This window comes from Mustela erminea, chromosome 1 (genome assembly GCF_009829155.1).
Source record: "Mustela erminea isolate mMusErm1 chromosome 1, mMusErm1.Pri, whole genome shotgun sequence".
In the NCBI taxonomy this organism is placed as follows: domain Eukaryota; kingdom Metazoa; phylum Chordata; class Mammalia; order Carnivora; family Mustelidae; genus Mustela; species Mustela erminea.
Window position 1 is genome coordinate 176,047,139 of NC_045614.1, and position 13,481 is coordinate 176,060,619.

Here is a 13,481-nt window from a genome sequence, read left to right on the forward strand (position 1 = left end):
AGGAAGTGATGAGTGAGAAGAGGAGGATAATGATTAAATTCCGAGATACTTCAATCTTTAGAAATTAGAGCAGACAGGACTAGCACATAATATTAAGAATTAATCAGGAAGGAAGAAAGAAAAACAATAGGTTGTGTTTTAATGGAAGTTAGCATAAGAGAGCTTAAAGGAAAAAATGAAAAGAATTGGAAAGGATATTAACAGGAAGAAGAAACAAAATGAATATCTAACTCTGTAAGAAGATTGAGATACATAATTTTATCTCCCCAGTTTAATTATATGAAGGAAGTTATGCAAATGTAAGTCAAAGTATGACCCAAAGAAAAATAAGATGACCAGGGCTATCCTTCCTATTCTGTTGAGTAAATAGGACTGCAGATATCAGGGTATCACTTTTAGTTTTATACTTACATGCTTTGAGGGTTTGGGGCATTGGGAAAAAGACAAAATACATTATCTTAGAATAGAAATTCTTAATTATATCCCAGTCTACTAAATAATAGATCACTTCCAGTCCCGTCCATGTTGCTACAAAAGTTGGGTATTCATCCTTTCTGATGGAGGCATAATACTCTATCCCCAGGGGTACAGGTCTGTGAATCATCAGGTTTACACACTTCACAGCACTCACCAAAGCACATGAGTGAAATAAGTCAAGCAGAGACAGTCAATTATCATATGGTTTCACTTATTTGTGGAGCATAACAAATAGCATGGAGGACATGGGGACTTAGAGTGGAGAAGGGAGTTGGGGGAAATTGGAAGGGGAGGTGAACCATGAGAGACTATGGACTCTGAAAAACAATCTGAGGGTTTTGAAGGGACGGGGGGTGGGAGGTTGGGGTACCAGGTGGTGGGTATTATAGAGGGCACGGATTGCATGGAGCACGGGGTGTGGTGCAAAAATAATGAATACTGTTATGCTGGAAATAAATAAAAAAAAAGTAATTAAAAAAAAAATAAAAAAAAAAATAAATAATAGATCAAATTCCCCTATCCGTGTAACAGTGATTCTGAAAGATAAGAGGTGGAATAAGAGGAGAGTGATGGTTAATTCTATGTCAGTTTGGCTGGGACATGTTGTCCAGATACATGGTCAAACATTTTTCTGGATGTTTTTATAAGGTGTACTCTGAATGAGATTAACATTTCAATCTGTGGACTTTTGAGTAAACAGATACCATCCATCATGTTTGTAGACCTCATCCAATTCACTGGTCTTAATAGAACAAAAAATGACCTCTTCTCAAGAAAGAAGGAATTCTACCAGCAGATTGAATTGACTTTCCTGGTCTCCAGCAGGATGGTCTACCCTATATGTTATAGACTTTCCAGCCATCGCAATTCATGAACCACCTTAATACAAACCTCTCTCTCTCTCTGTATACATATATATGCACATTCTGTTGGTTCTTTTTCAGGATAACCTAATGCAGTGAGTAACAATAGGGGTGGAAAGCAGACACACATGAAAATAGAGGGAAGTAGAAGCTTTTGCATGTGTAATTTGAAACACCTGTCTTCTCAAAGATTCAGACTTCTCCCCATTATGGCACTGTCTTTTGGCTTGTTTTGAATTTTCCGTATAAAAACCAACCAATTTTGACAGTCATGAAGACAGTTGTTTTCCGTCCTAAAGGAAAGGATGGAGGAGTGACAAGTTGGTGTTACCATAGGTTTTCAAATACAAAGCAGGAATGTTGCAGAAAGAAGACATACATACTTGATAGGTGGTTGCACCTCTTAGGATCTTGCAGTCTGTGATTCTCAGTAGAAACAACAGGAAATCAGAGGGGTGTTTATATACTGGAACACTTAACTCAAAGGTTTCAAAGTTATTTTCTATTATATCAGATATGGTTCGCTTTTTGACTTTTGACACTACTTTCCATTCTGTTTTTCAGGCATTTTTTCTCTGCACTTGTGGTAGCTCTTTCTTCAAATCCAATAGCCTCCTATCTCTATATTTACAATGCAGGCCTTTGATACACACACACACACACACACATGCACAATACACACATGCCAGATCAGACATCTAGGGTGGGGAAAGCACAGTCCTCTGTTCAGGGAAAATTGTTCTTCCTCAGTAGCTAGGGTTTTTAATTTGATAGTTTCTTAGCTTAAAATAACTCTTCTTTAGAATTTTCCTTTTTGAAGAGAAAAAAATGAACAAGATGTGGTTCAGATTCAAAATCCAGTTTGATTCTATTTTTTCTTTCTTAATTCCAATTTCCAGTTAGATTATATTCCTCGGTGTTAAGTATGGAACCATTTATCTGATTACCTAAATTAAAACCAGCTTTTCCAAAGCACACATTTCCTGAACTTTGACCAGACACATTCAAGTCTTTTGGCTTCCTAAATTTTTAAAAACAAAATGTACCATTCATTGGCTCAGACAATGAAATTCTTTCCACACACCTGAATTACATCAAAAGAATTTCCATGTTTTACATTTATTATTAAAATGATCAGTTAAGGGTTGCCTGGGTGGCTCAGTGGGTAAAGCCTCTGCCTTTGGCTCAGGTTATGATCCCAGGGTCCTGGGAGCGAGCCCTGCATCAGGCTCTCTGCTCAGCAGGGAACCTGCTTCTCTTCCTCTCTCTCTGCCTGCCTCTCTGTCTACTTGTAACCTCTTTCTGTCAAATAAATAAATGAATTCTTTAAAAAATTATCAGTTAATCAACTTTGTTATTCAGTGGAAGAAGATTTAAGCTCAGTGTTTCAAATTCCCAATAAAAAAAGAATAAGAAGTCACTGTTTAACATGAAAACTACTGTCTTAAAAATAAAACATGCTGGGGTGCGTGGGTTAAGCCTCTGCCTTCCACTCAGGTCATGATCCTAGGGTCCTTGAGCTCAGTACCTAGCACAGGCTCTCTGCTCAGCAGGGAGCCTGCTTCCCTTCCTCTCTCTGCCTAATTGTGACTTCCCTCTCTGTCAAATAAATAAATAAAATATTTTAAGCAAATAAATAATAAATAAACAAACAAACAAACATGCTTTGGAATAATTGCTAGAAAAGTAATGACTAAAACTTAAGTGTTTCTTGTTCCACTAGATTTATTGAATTTCTGCCTTTATATCTGTTTATCCTTAAATAATTTTTTTAAAAAAAATAGTCTGTATGATAAGCAAAAGTACACTTGACGCTATAATTAGTTTTTTTTTTTATAGTTGTGATTTTGAATATCTGTTTGGTTTGACAGTTTTATTCAAGGTTGGAAATTTAAGTTGATTTTCTGTAATTCACATCTCAAAATTTATTTAGTATAGTAATCCAAATTTATATGTGAAAATTGATGTACTCTTTGGATAATGCATGTATACCTTATTGTCATTTGTTACAATTGAGAAATAGAAATACAACTCAGTACCCTAAAGAAAAGATACTTCTTCAGTGACCTAGATATTTTTTCTAATAATATTTATGGACTGCCTGACTGTGACTTTTTTTGTGTATGTGTTTGATTTTGTTTTTCTCTTTTACCCACTTCTGCCAAATCTCTCAGGAGCTACTTAGCTTCTGAGTTTAAGAGAAGTTGACATTTGAATGGCTCTTTCTGAACGCCAATATAATGAATTCTTACAGTTGGAAATGTACTCAAATTGATAACTTGCATAGGTGGATATACTATACTTGTCCCATTTCAGTGCCTACAAGTATATAGTATTATGTATTTTCTCCACTATTTATATTGATTTGTAAGTTCATTTTCACCATAAAGTGGTAATAATTTATGAAACAAAACAAAGCTGTTTACTATAAGTTTTTAATATTTGAGATAAATAAATTCTAGCAAGTATATATGATACAGGAAATAGAAGCAGCAAAATTCTATAGATGAATCACAGAATTTTTTCATCAAACATTAGAATTTACATAGTTAAGGAAGAGATATGATAATTAGGCATAAAAAATGTCACAGATATTAAAAACAATAAACAGAATAATAAACATTTTTTAGGAAAATGTCATATCTGTAAAAGTACTATTAAAATTTAAGCTACATATTCATAGTTAATTATCAAATTAATATGTTAAATTAAGCGTGCACTGATTTTCAGCAGTTTTATTGTGTTATGCCTAACATAGAGCCCTGTTTGTAGGAGATGTCTGTTATGCAATCATAGGCAGAAGCCAACTCATTATCTCTGAAATTTACTTTCAAATGAGTCAACCTATCTATAGACAAAAACCTGATGATTATTATGTATATATACATATATATATATATATATAAAATATCATTTGACTTTTGTATCAGTCCTTTAGCTTTTTTATATATCTAATTCTTTTCCTAATAAACAATGGAAAATAAAGAAATGTAGCAAATTCTTTTCTTCCAGGAACTGAGAAGAGTGACACAATAGTACAATATAAGCTAATGGGAATAACATTTAATCTTGTGCTTGATGGAATACCAATATACAGATGGTTAAAATGATGTAATCTACTGATTTCTTATCTCCATGGTAAATTAAATATATATATTTATTTATATATATATACATAATATGTATCACAAACTTGGAATTCACAGAAAAATGTACATAAGTACTCTAAGATCATTTTTGTTTTGCAATAAAATAAATACTTCAAAATTCATTTCAGCTGTATAAGTTTTTTATATTATTTATAAAACACACTTTCTGTTTTTCTCAATGACAAAACCATATACTTTATGTTGTAAGCTATGTCAAGAGCTATGATTAGAGGCTAGAGGGTTGTGATAAACCCAAATACTGATTTTAAAGAGATTGTGTGTCCCTAGTTAAAAATTTTCAGAACACACATAGACAAAAAAAACCCAAGAAGATATAGCACAATAAATAATACTAAATAAAATAAGTATATAGAAGATATATAAAAGAATAGCCAAAAAAAAAAAGACACGGTGAAATATACTAGAGTACATCATTATTTGAGAAGCCATCCGTTAAGGTTTTTATAAATCCACAACACCAAAAAACCAAATGGAGCAGTTTAAAAACTGTTTAACTAAATGAATGTTCCTTCATCTAAATTCTTTTTACATTTTCATCTTTTTCTATAGTCAGTGCAAACATACAATGTTTTGGAAAAAAAGCAAGTCTTTAGAGATCACAAACAGCCAATTTCACACTACAAGCAGTAGTAAATAGAGCTAAATTCCCCTTAGTAATACACTATTTATCTTTGTGCTTCATTGAGTTCAAAGAAAAGCATTTTTCAGACTTTAAGCAATTAACTTCTGGTTTTTTTTTTCCCCCTATTCTAGAAAGGACACTATCAAAAAAGCATAGGATTAGGAAGCTACAGAGCTATCAGGAATTATTCTTACTGTATGAAATTTCAATTTAGCAAAACATGTAAAACCCTAAAGGCAGTTAAGACCTAATTCAGGGAAACCGTTTTGTTTTCACAGTATATTTATTTTGCATCATCACTGACCTAACTGATTTTCTGCTACATTGAAATAAGTAGGTATTAGTTTCACAAATTATTTTTGCTATATATTTGTTACCAAATCAATGCTATGGTTTACCTAGAAAATTCCCTGAAAAACCTTGTCGAAATATTTATATAAAACAAAGATTTAAAAAAAGAAACAAACAATTAAAAAGACAAAGCTTACACTATAAACATTTTATATATCTGACATCTTCGTTTTACTTTCAAAAGAAGCTGAAATGCAGTAAGCTTATTAAATATGTATTTCATATCCTTGGGGAAGATTAGAAATTGATCTGTTATCTGATGACTACTCTTTGTAATAATTGTAATTTTTTGCCATATGCATATTGAAATCTATAATCATTTTAATAGCCATAGATTATAAGAGAATTTATAATCCATAGATGCATAAATGTCAGTTATATAAAAATGGGATAAAAAGAGTTGCAAGAAGAGGCACCTGGGTGGCTCAGTCAGTTTAGCATCTGCTTTCAGCTCAGGTCATGATCTCGGGGTCCTGGAGTCAAGTCCCACAGTGGGCTCTCTGTTCAGTGGGGAGTCGGCTTCACCTTCTCACTCTCCCTCTGTGCTTTCCCTCTCTCTCTCTCTCTCTTTCTCTTTCTCAAATAAATAAATAAAATTAAAAAAAATTTACAAGAAGAGAGGGTTTAGAGTAGATAAGAATGACATGGTTATAGTTATTGTTTCATTTTCTTTTTCCAATTTTTCAAAAAAAAAAAAATAAATAAAAACCCAAAATAAACACACAAACAAAGAAACCCAAAGAAACAAAGCTGCTAGGGTAGTAAAACTAAGAGCCTTAGGCAATATCTGAAGCAAAACTTGGTGGCAGAATATACTGCTGCAGACCCATAAATACCAGTGAGTGGGCACAAACCACTGGTAGCCACAAAATTTAGATTATGTCAGTAATTGTGGGAAGAAACACAAGGAACTAAACAAGACTTCTGCTGAAATGGCTGGTTACTGGGAAGTATGTTGGGGCAATCTGAAAGAGCTATGAAAACCAGAGAGTTATTCCAGATTAATTTCATCAGTAGTGCAGGCACTGGTACTGGTATAGTAGTGCAGTAGAACCCTGTAAACAGTGCCAGGACAAAATATCACATTATGGAGACATTGTAGGGAACATAATCCAAATGGAGCAACAGGGCAAAAGAAAGAAAGTTTCCTTTCAGGCAAGAAGGGAGGAAGAGGTGACAATTCTCATAAAATTTTGCATATAATAATTTCATTGTGCAACCATAAAAGAAGGAACTGCTATTAGAATACAACTGTATGAAAATTTGTTAGGATGCAGCTAAAATAGGGCTTAGAGAAAAAGCTGTCATTTCAGGTGTTTTTATTAAAGAAAGAAATTGTTTTAAAATCAGTAACCTAAAATTTTACCTTATGATACCACACAAGAGAAAAAACTTACAAAAACAAGTAGGAGGAAGAAAATAATGAAGATAGGAGCAGAAATGAATGCAATAGATAAAAGACTGAAAATAAGTTACAAAGCTAAAACTGATTCTTGGAAAATTTGGACAAAATTGACAATTTCCCCCACAGAAAACCCAAATGAACAATAGCCTGAATAAAATAAAGTATTGTCAGCAAAGATTTTGCAGTCATTAAAATGATAATCACAGAATACAATAAGAAAACCTCATGTCAACAAGTAGACAACTTTTACAAATGTTTAAATTTGTCAAAAATATAATTTATAAGAAGTTATGTAAGATATAAAATATGAATAGATCTGTATCTATTGAATAAATTTATTACTACAAACCTTTCTAAAAGAAAACTTCAGGCCCACAAACTTTCTCTGATGTATTCTACCAATCATCCTAGTGAGAAATGGAATTAATCTTAACTTTTTTTTCCTTTAAGTAGAAAAGGAGGAACTATTTCCCTGATCAATTAGAAAACTAACATAACCTTAATATGAAAATCTGACAAACCATTACAAAAATAAAATTACAGACCAATGATCCTGATGATTATTGGCATAAGAGTCTTTAAAAAAAAATATTAACAAACCAAACAAGCTAGAAAAAGGATACTATAACATGACTGAGTAAATTTGCTTCCCCTGCCCCTCAAACTCTTGGAAGTAATCATACCATGCCTTAATTCTGTAGTGCATTGATCAATAAAACAAAAATGTTCCCAGAGTGGAGCCTGGGTGGTTTTGTTAGTTATGCATCTGACTCTTGATTTCTGCTCAGGTCATGACCTCAGGGCTATGAAATCGAACCCTAAGGACACTGGGCCTGGATCCGACTTGGGATTCTCTCTCTCTCTTCTTTAGCTTCTACCCCTCCCTCCATAGTAATTTCCCAGAAATTCAAGCTTGGCATAACAGTAAAAGACCATAAAAGTTAGTGAACATTGCTTAAGTGCTTCACATGCATTAAATATTACTACGAATATTGACAAAATAGACACATAATTAGTAAGTTTCAGAAGAGTAATATAAATGAAGAGAACTTAGCTTCAGAATCTTAATCACTATATTATTTTGTGACCAAATAGCTTTGAACAAAACATGGCAGATTTTACTTAAAATTCTCCCTTCGGTTAATATTCAGTTTTATATAAGCCTATATAGTTAGGATTCACAATGTTCAAATATCGACACAATACACAGAATATTTGGAGTTTTTCTTTGACATCTTCTGTAATTAAGACAATATTCATGAAAATGAACCCAATAAAGTGAAATTTTTGAAAAAAACAAATGTAGTTTATATAAAGGAATAAAATTCAGTCAATTTTCTGCAATTCTTAACATAAGAAATAATGTTATAGTATCTTCATTTCAGAAGATAAAATTTCCCTGGAAATGCTTATTCAGTGAAGACACATCATTCATGAGAAACCAGAAAGATAATCTCAAGTATTCAACAAAACAGTACATCAATGATGCATCTTTCTAGAAAAGTTTTTGTTTTTTACTGTTTAAAACTCAATGACTGAGAGAATTACAAAAAATAAAAATTAAGGGTAGTAAAGGCAGAATAAAATTGAAATAAAAACCCGAGTCAGAAAAATATAACAATTTTATCACTTGATAATTGTTTTCTTGAATGCTGTCAAGGATTCTGAGACTATACCTTGAACTTTTCAAGGAGGTTACACTGATAAACTTAAGAAGTTTCCATTTCTACAGTAAGTGCTAAATATGGCCCAAAACCTGAGTATACCTAATTGTCTTTAATTTCACACATGTAACTCCACAGAAAACTGAGTATCATTGTTACTTAAACTTTTTTAGTTAAAAGAAGAAAGAAAACCTGTCTTAAAAGTCTTATTACCATGTTATAGAAGATGCATCTATTGTTATACTTTAATGTTTTTCTATCAGAAATACACTGTAAATGGAATATTTCCTATAACCTGAAATAGTAATAATTATAATAGTATGTTACTGTCCTAGGGCTGCTATAAAAAAACTGCTGTTTAACTGGGGGTTTAGAACAAAATAAATTTATTCTCTCACAGTTCTAGAGGCCAGAAGTTGAAATCAGTATCACTGGACCAAAATCAAGGTGTCTGAAGCATTGTGCTTCCTCTGAAGGTTCTAGAAAAATGTATTCCTTGCCACTTGCAACTTCTTGTTGTTGCTGTCATTCTTTGACTTGCATATGTTCTTATCATTTTAATCTATATCTCCATTGTCACATTGTCTTGTCCTCTTCTGTTTGTGTCTTCTTGTCAATGTGAAATTTCCCTTTGCATCTCTCTTATGATGGAATTGCATTTTCAGCTTGTTCAAATATTCCAGGATAATCTCCCTTATCAAGATCCTTAATTTAATAACATATTTTGCTATATAATGTAATAGTCACAGATTCTGGGCTTTAGTGCCTTATATTCTGGCGGGGGGGGGCGGCATTTTTAGCTTACCACAAGTGGGAATAGAAAAAAAAAAATAAGTATCTAAATTTATTGAGTGCTTATTGTGTGCCATGTTGGGCTAAATGCTTTAAATATATTACTTTATATATTATCACATTTAGCTTCATGCAATCCCAATGAGATTTACATTTTTTTAATGGATCACTATATTGTAGCAACAATTAGAAAATAAAACAAACATAGAAATAAGGAAGTAAATATAATGGTGGTGATACTCATTGATGATAGGAAAGATCATTTATGCAAAATTAAAAAGTGTATTTTAAAAGTGACGTATAATGAAATACAAGCAAAATGCAACAGAAACCCATCAGAAATAAAGAGATACCATTAGAAATTTGAGATAAGAATATTTGAATTTAAAAAATAAATATCACCCAGGGTGCCTGGGTGACTCTGTCCATTAAATGCCTGCCTTCAGCTTAGGTTATGATCTCAGGGTCCTGGGATTGAACCCTGTGATTGAGCCCTGTGTCAGGCTCCCTGCTCAACAGGGAGTCTTCTTGTCCCTTTCTCTCTCCCTCTGCCCCTCTTCTCTGTTTGTGCATGTGCTCCCTCTTTCTTCCCTCAAAGAAAGAAATAAAATCTTAAGTAAATAAATGGATAAATAAGCAAATAAATAAAAATATATTAAATAATTAAATTAATAAATAAGTTAAAATATATTTAAAAATAAGATGAAAACAGACCATAAAAGACCATAAAAGATTCTTAATGATAGGAAAAAAACTGAGGGTGGTTGGTGGGGGGGATGAGGTAAATGGGTGATGGGCATTAAGGAGGGCACTTGAAGTAATGAGCACTGGGTGTTGTATGCAACTGATGAATTACTCAATTCTCCCTTTGAAATTAAATAAATAAATAAATAAATAGATAGATAAATAAATAAATATCTAGCCAAAGGGTCATTTTTTAAACAAAACACTCAACTGTCTTCACATTGATTCCCTAAAATCTGGCTTTAAGGCAAAGCTTACTTGTTTCATTTTTCTTGATTACAATCCAATGAAGCCAGAGTGATTGAAAAAAGGAAGTGTAAGATAAGAAGGAGAGAAAATACAGTATACTGTATTATTAAGTTCATCCCAGACTCATGAAATTTATTATTTTCTTGTCATCCTTGATGAGACCTCAGAAGAAAGCAAATAATCTGCAGGCTCTTTTTTTAAAACTGCCTCTCAGTTTTAAACATCTGCCTTACAGCACTTTTACTTCACCATATCTGATTCATGTTGTCTGGCCCCTCTTAGCAGAAAGCAATCCTCTGATTTAAGATTATGTTATTCAGCACATCTGTAAAAATCCAGTGTCTATGAATTGGGTTTGTCAGACCTTGATGCTGAAGTTTCTATGTCTTCCAACTTGGTTATGCTAGTGGCAGTTGTACTGAAACCTGACTCTTTTCATGGAAAGAGTATGAGAGGAAGTGGTGTTAGGTGTAGAGCCAGTGACAATGGTGACAAAGATTTCAACTGTGGAATTGATCGTTAGCCAATAAATACTCTAATTGGCCAAGGCCAATGGGAAAGTAGGCCTGACCAAATGTTGAGAAGTACATAATTACCCCTGCACTATTCAAATCTCATAGCATCTTCTTATTATACCTGAATCTTCTGTGAGAAAAATGCTGCCATTATTTTATTCTCAAATGTTAGGATGCAATTTGGGTTCTTAAATGAGTGACATGTTGGAATTCTGATAAGATATTCAAAGAAGATAATCAAACCAAGTACCTTATCTGCTGATAGCTTCCACTGGTCGTGTGGCCTTAAACAATATTTGTACTCTTGCTTCTCCATCACCCATTTTAGACTTTCCTACACTTAGCCAGCAAATCAAATAGTTTGTATTGCTTGCCTGGTGTAGTAACTCAGGTCATCCATTCATTTCTTCAGAATCCTTCTCAACACAGTAATCTGTGAAAGCACAAGCAAATGATTGGAGTCAGTATATGAAATCAAATAATTTCTTTTTTTTCTCCTATTCTTTCTTGCTTTGTTGAAGATTAATTGGCCATGTAATTGTGGGTTTATTCTGGGATTTCTATTCTGTTCCTAAACTATTTCTTATTAGTAATATCAAGCATAGAATAAAGATGCTAAAACAGAGTATACATACTAATATGAATGAATATCAAACATATAAGCCATGAGAATATATGTAATTACTGTAATGAATAGATCTATTAATAACCCTTAAATCAATGACTGTCAGCTTGAGTTAAAAAAATTTATCTATGTGCACTTTACAAGAGAACACATCATAAAAAGAAAGGTCAAATATGATGATATGAATAAAGATTTATAAGACAAGTGGACAAACATAAAGAAATATTGTTATAGTGATACTAGAATATAGGACAATAATCATTAAACAGAAATATATGGTCAATTTATTTTGAGAGAAAGGTCAATTATGTAAATATTATTTATTTTCTTTAGGTACCATCTATCATATACAAATCAAAACCAAGTAGAAACCAAGGAAAGTGTTGGAAATTTTAATATGATATTCATCTTCTTTTATAGATTAAAGACAGCAAATACTTTTGTACATAGAAATTTTTTTTAAGATTTTATTTACTTGTTTGAGATAAAAAGAGAGTGAGAGAGAGAGAGAGAGAGAGAGAGCATGAGTTGGGGGACAGAGGGAGAGTGAGAAGCAGGCTCCCAGCTAAACAGGGAGCCTGATGTAGGGCTAGATTTCAGGATACTTAGATCATGACCTGAACCAAAGACAGACACATAAACAGCTGAGCCACCAAGACACCCCAATATATAGAAATCTTGATTGTTATTACTATATAGCTGAATTAGTAGTTACTTATGGAATTTATTAATGTAAAATATAGAATATATCCTAGTTCAAGTATCAGAAAAATTTTACAAACTGGGTCATACATATAATTTATAAATTGTACAGGATGAAATGGATGCCTTGGAAGGAAAGATTTATTTCCAAATTGGATTTAAAAAGGAAAAAAGAAATAATGAAAGAATAATGTGTTATTTCAGATTTTGAGGTTTATAGATATTTCACGCTATATTATTTCTCAAATTATATGAAAACAAAGAAAACTCCTGAATAGATTTTATAAACATAGGATTTCTCTGTTAGAAAACATCAGGTGTAGAAAAAATTTAGTTCAGTACTGCTTATTATATAAAAACCCTGACGAAAATAAAAAATATTAGTCAATAGTGCATTAAATTATAATTTCCTATTATAACAAAATAAAACACTTCAGGAATTCAAAGAAGTATAAAATTACGTAATGTAATTGTGCATTTCACACCTTTAAGTCAATTAAAAAATCTAATGACCTTATTAGTAGATGCCAAAAATGATCTTGATATAATCTATTACTATTTATGATAGAATATTTGGAAAAATTGAAATGAAAACACTGATGAATTAAGAACCAATATAAAGCTTTAACATATTAGGTATACTTATGAAATATTTGTGATGTGCAAATGTGTAAAAATAACATAATGAACATCTATATAAACAAAACTCAGCTTAATAAATAATACCAATTCAAATATTACATATTATGGATTAGGATTTGTGCATGGTGAATATATTCTGTCATTTTTTTAAATTTGATTTTTTTTTTTTTTAAGTAGGCTCCATGCCTGTTGTGGGGGTTGAACTCACAACCCTGAGATCAAGAGTTGCATGTTCTACTGATTGAACCAGCTCAGTACCCTTGATGTTAATATTTAACACTGCTAGTCCTGCAAACTTGTTCTATTTCTTCAAAGTTGCACTATTTTTTCTTAGATCTTATTTTCCAATATAAATTATGGAATCAGTTTTGCCACATTCAGTGTACAAAGCAAAACAAACACTGAAGGACTTTATGTTGGGTTTGCATTGAATTTTTAGATTAATATGAGGAAATTGTCAAATTAAAAATTATGAGTCTTAATTTCTTTATTCAAGGTATATATTTTCCTTTATTCAGATCTTCATTAATATTGCTCAATAAAATATTACACTTCCAGGAAGTATACTCTAACTTATCACAATAACTTTTGTCACTACTGGAAATGAGTCTTTTTAAAAACGTATACTCAAAGGGCTCCATGAAGAATCCTTGTGGTGAT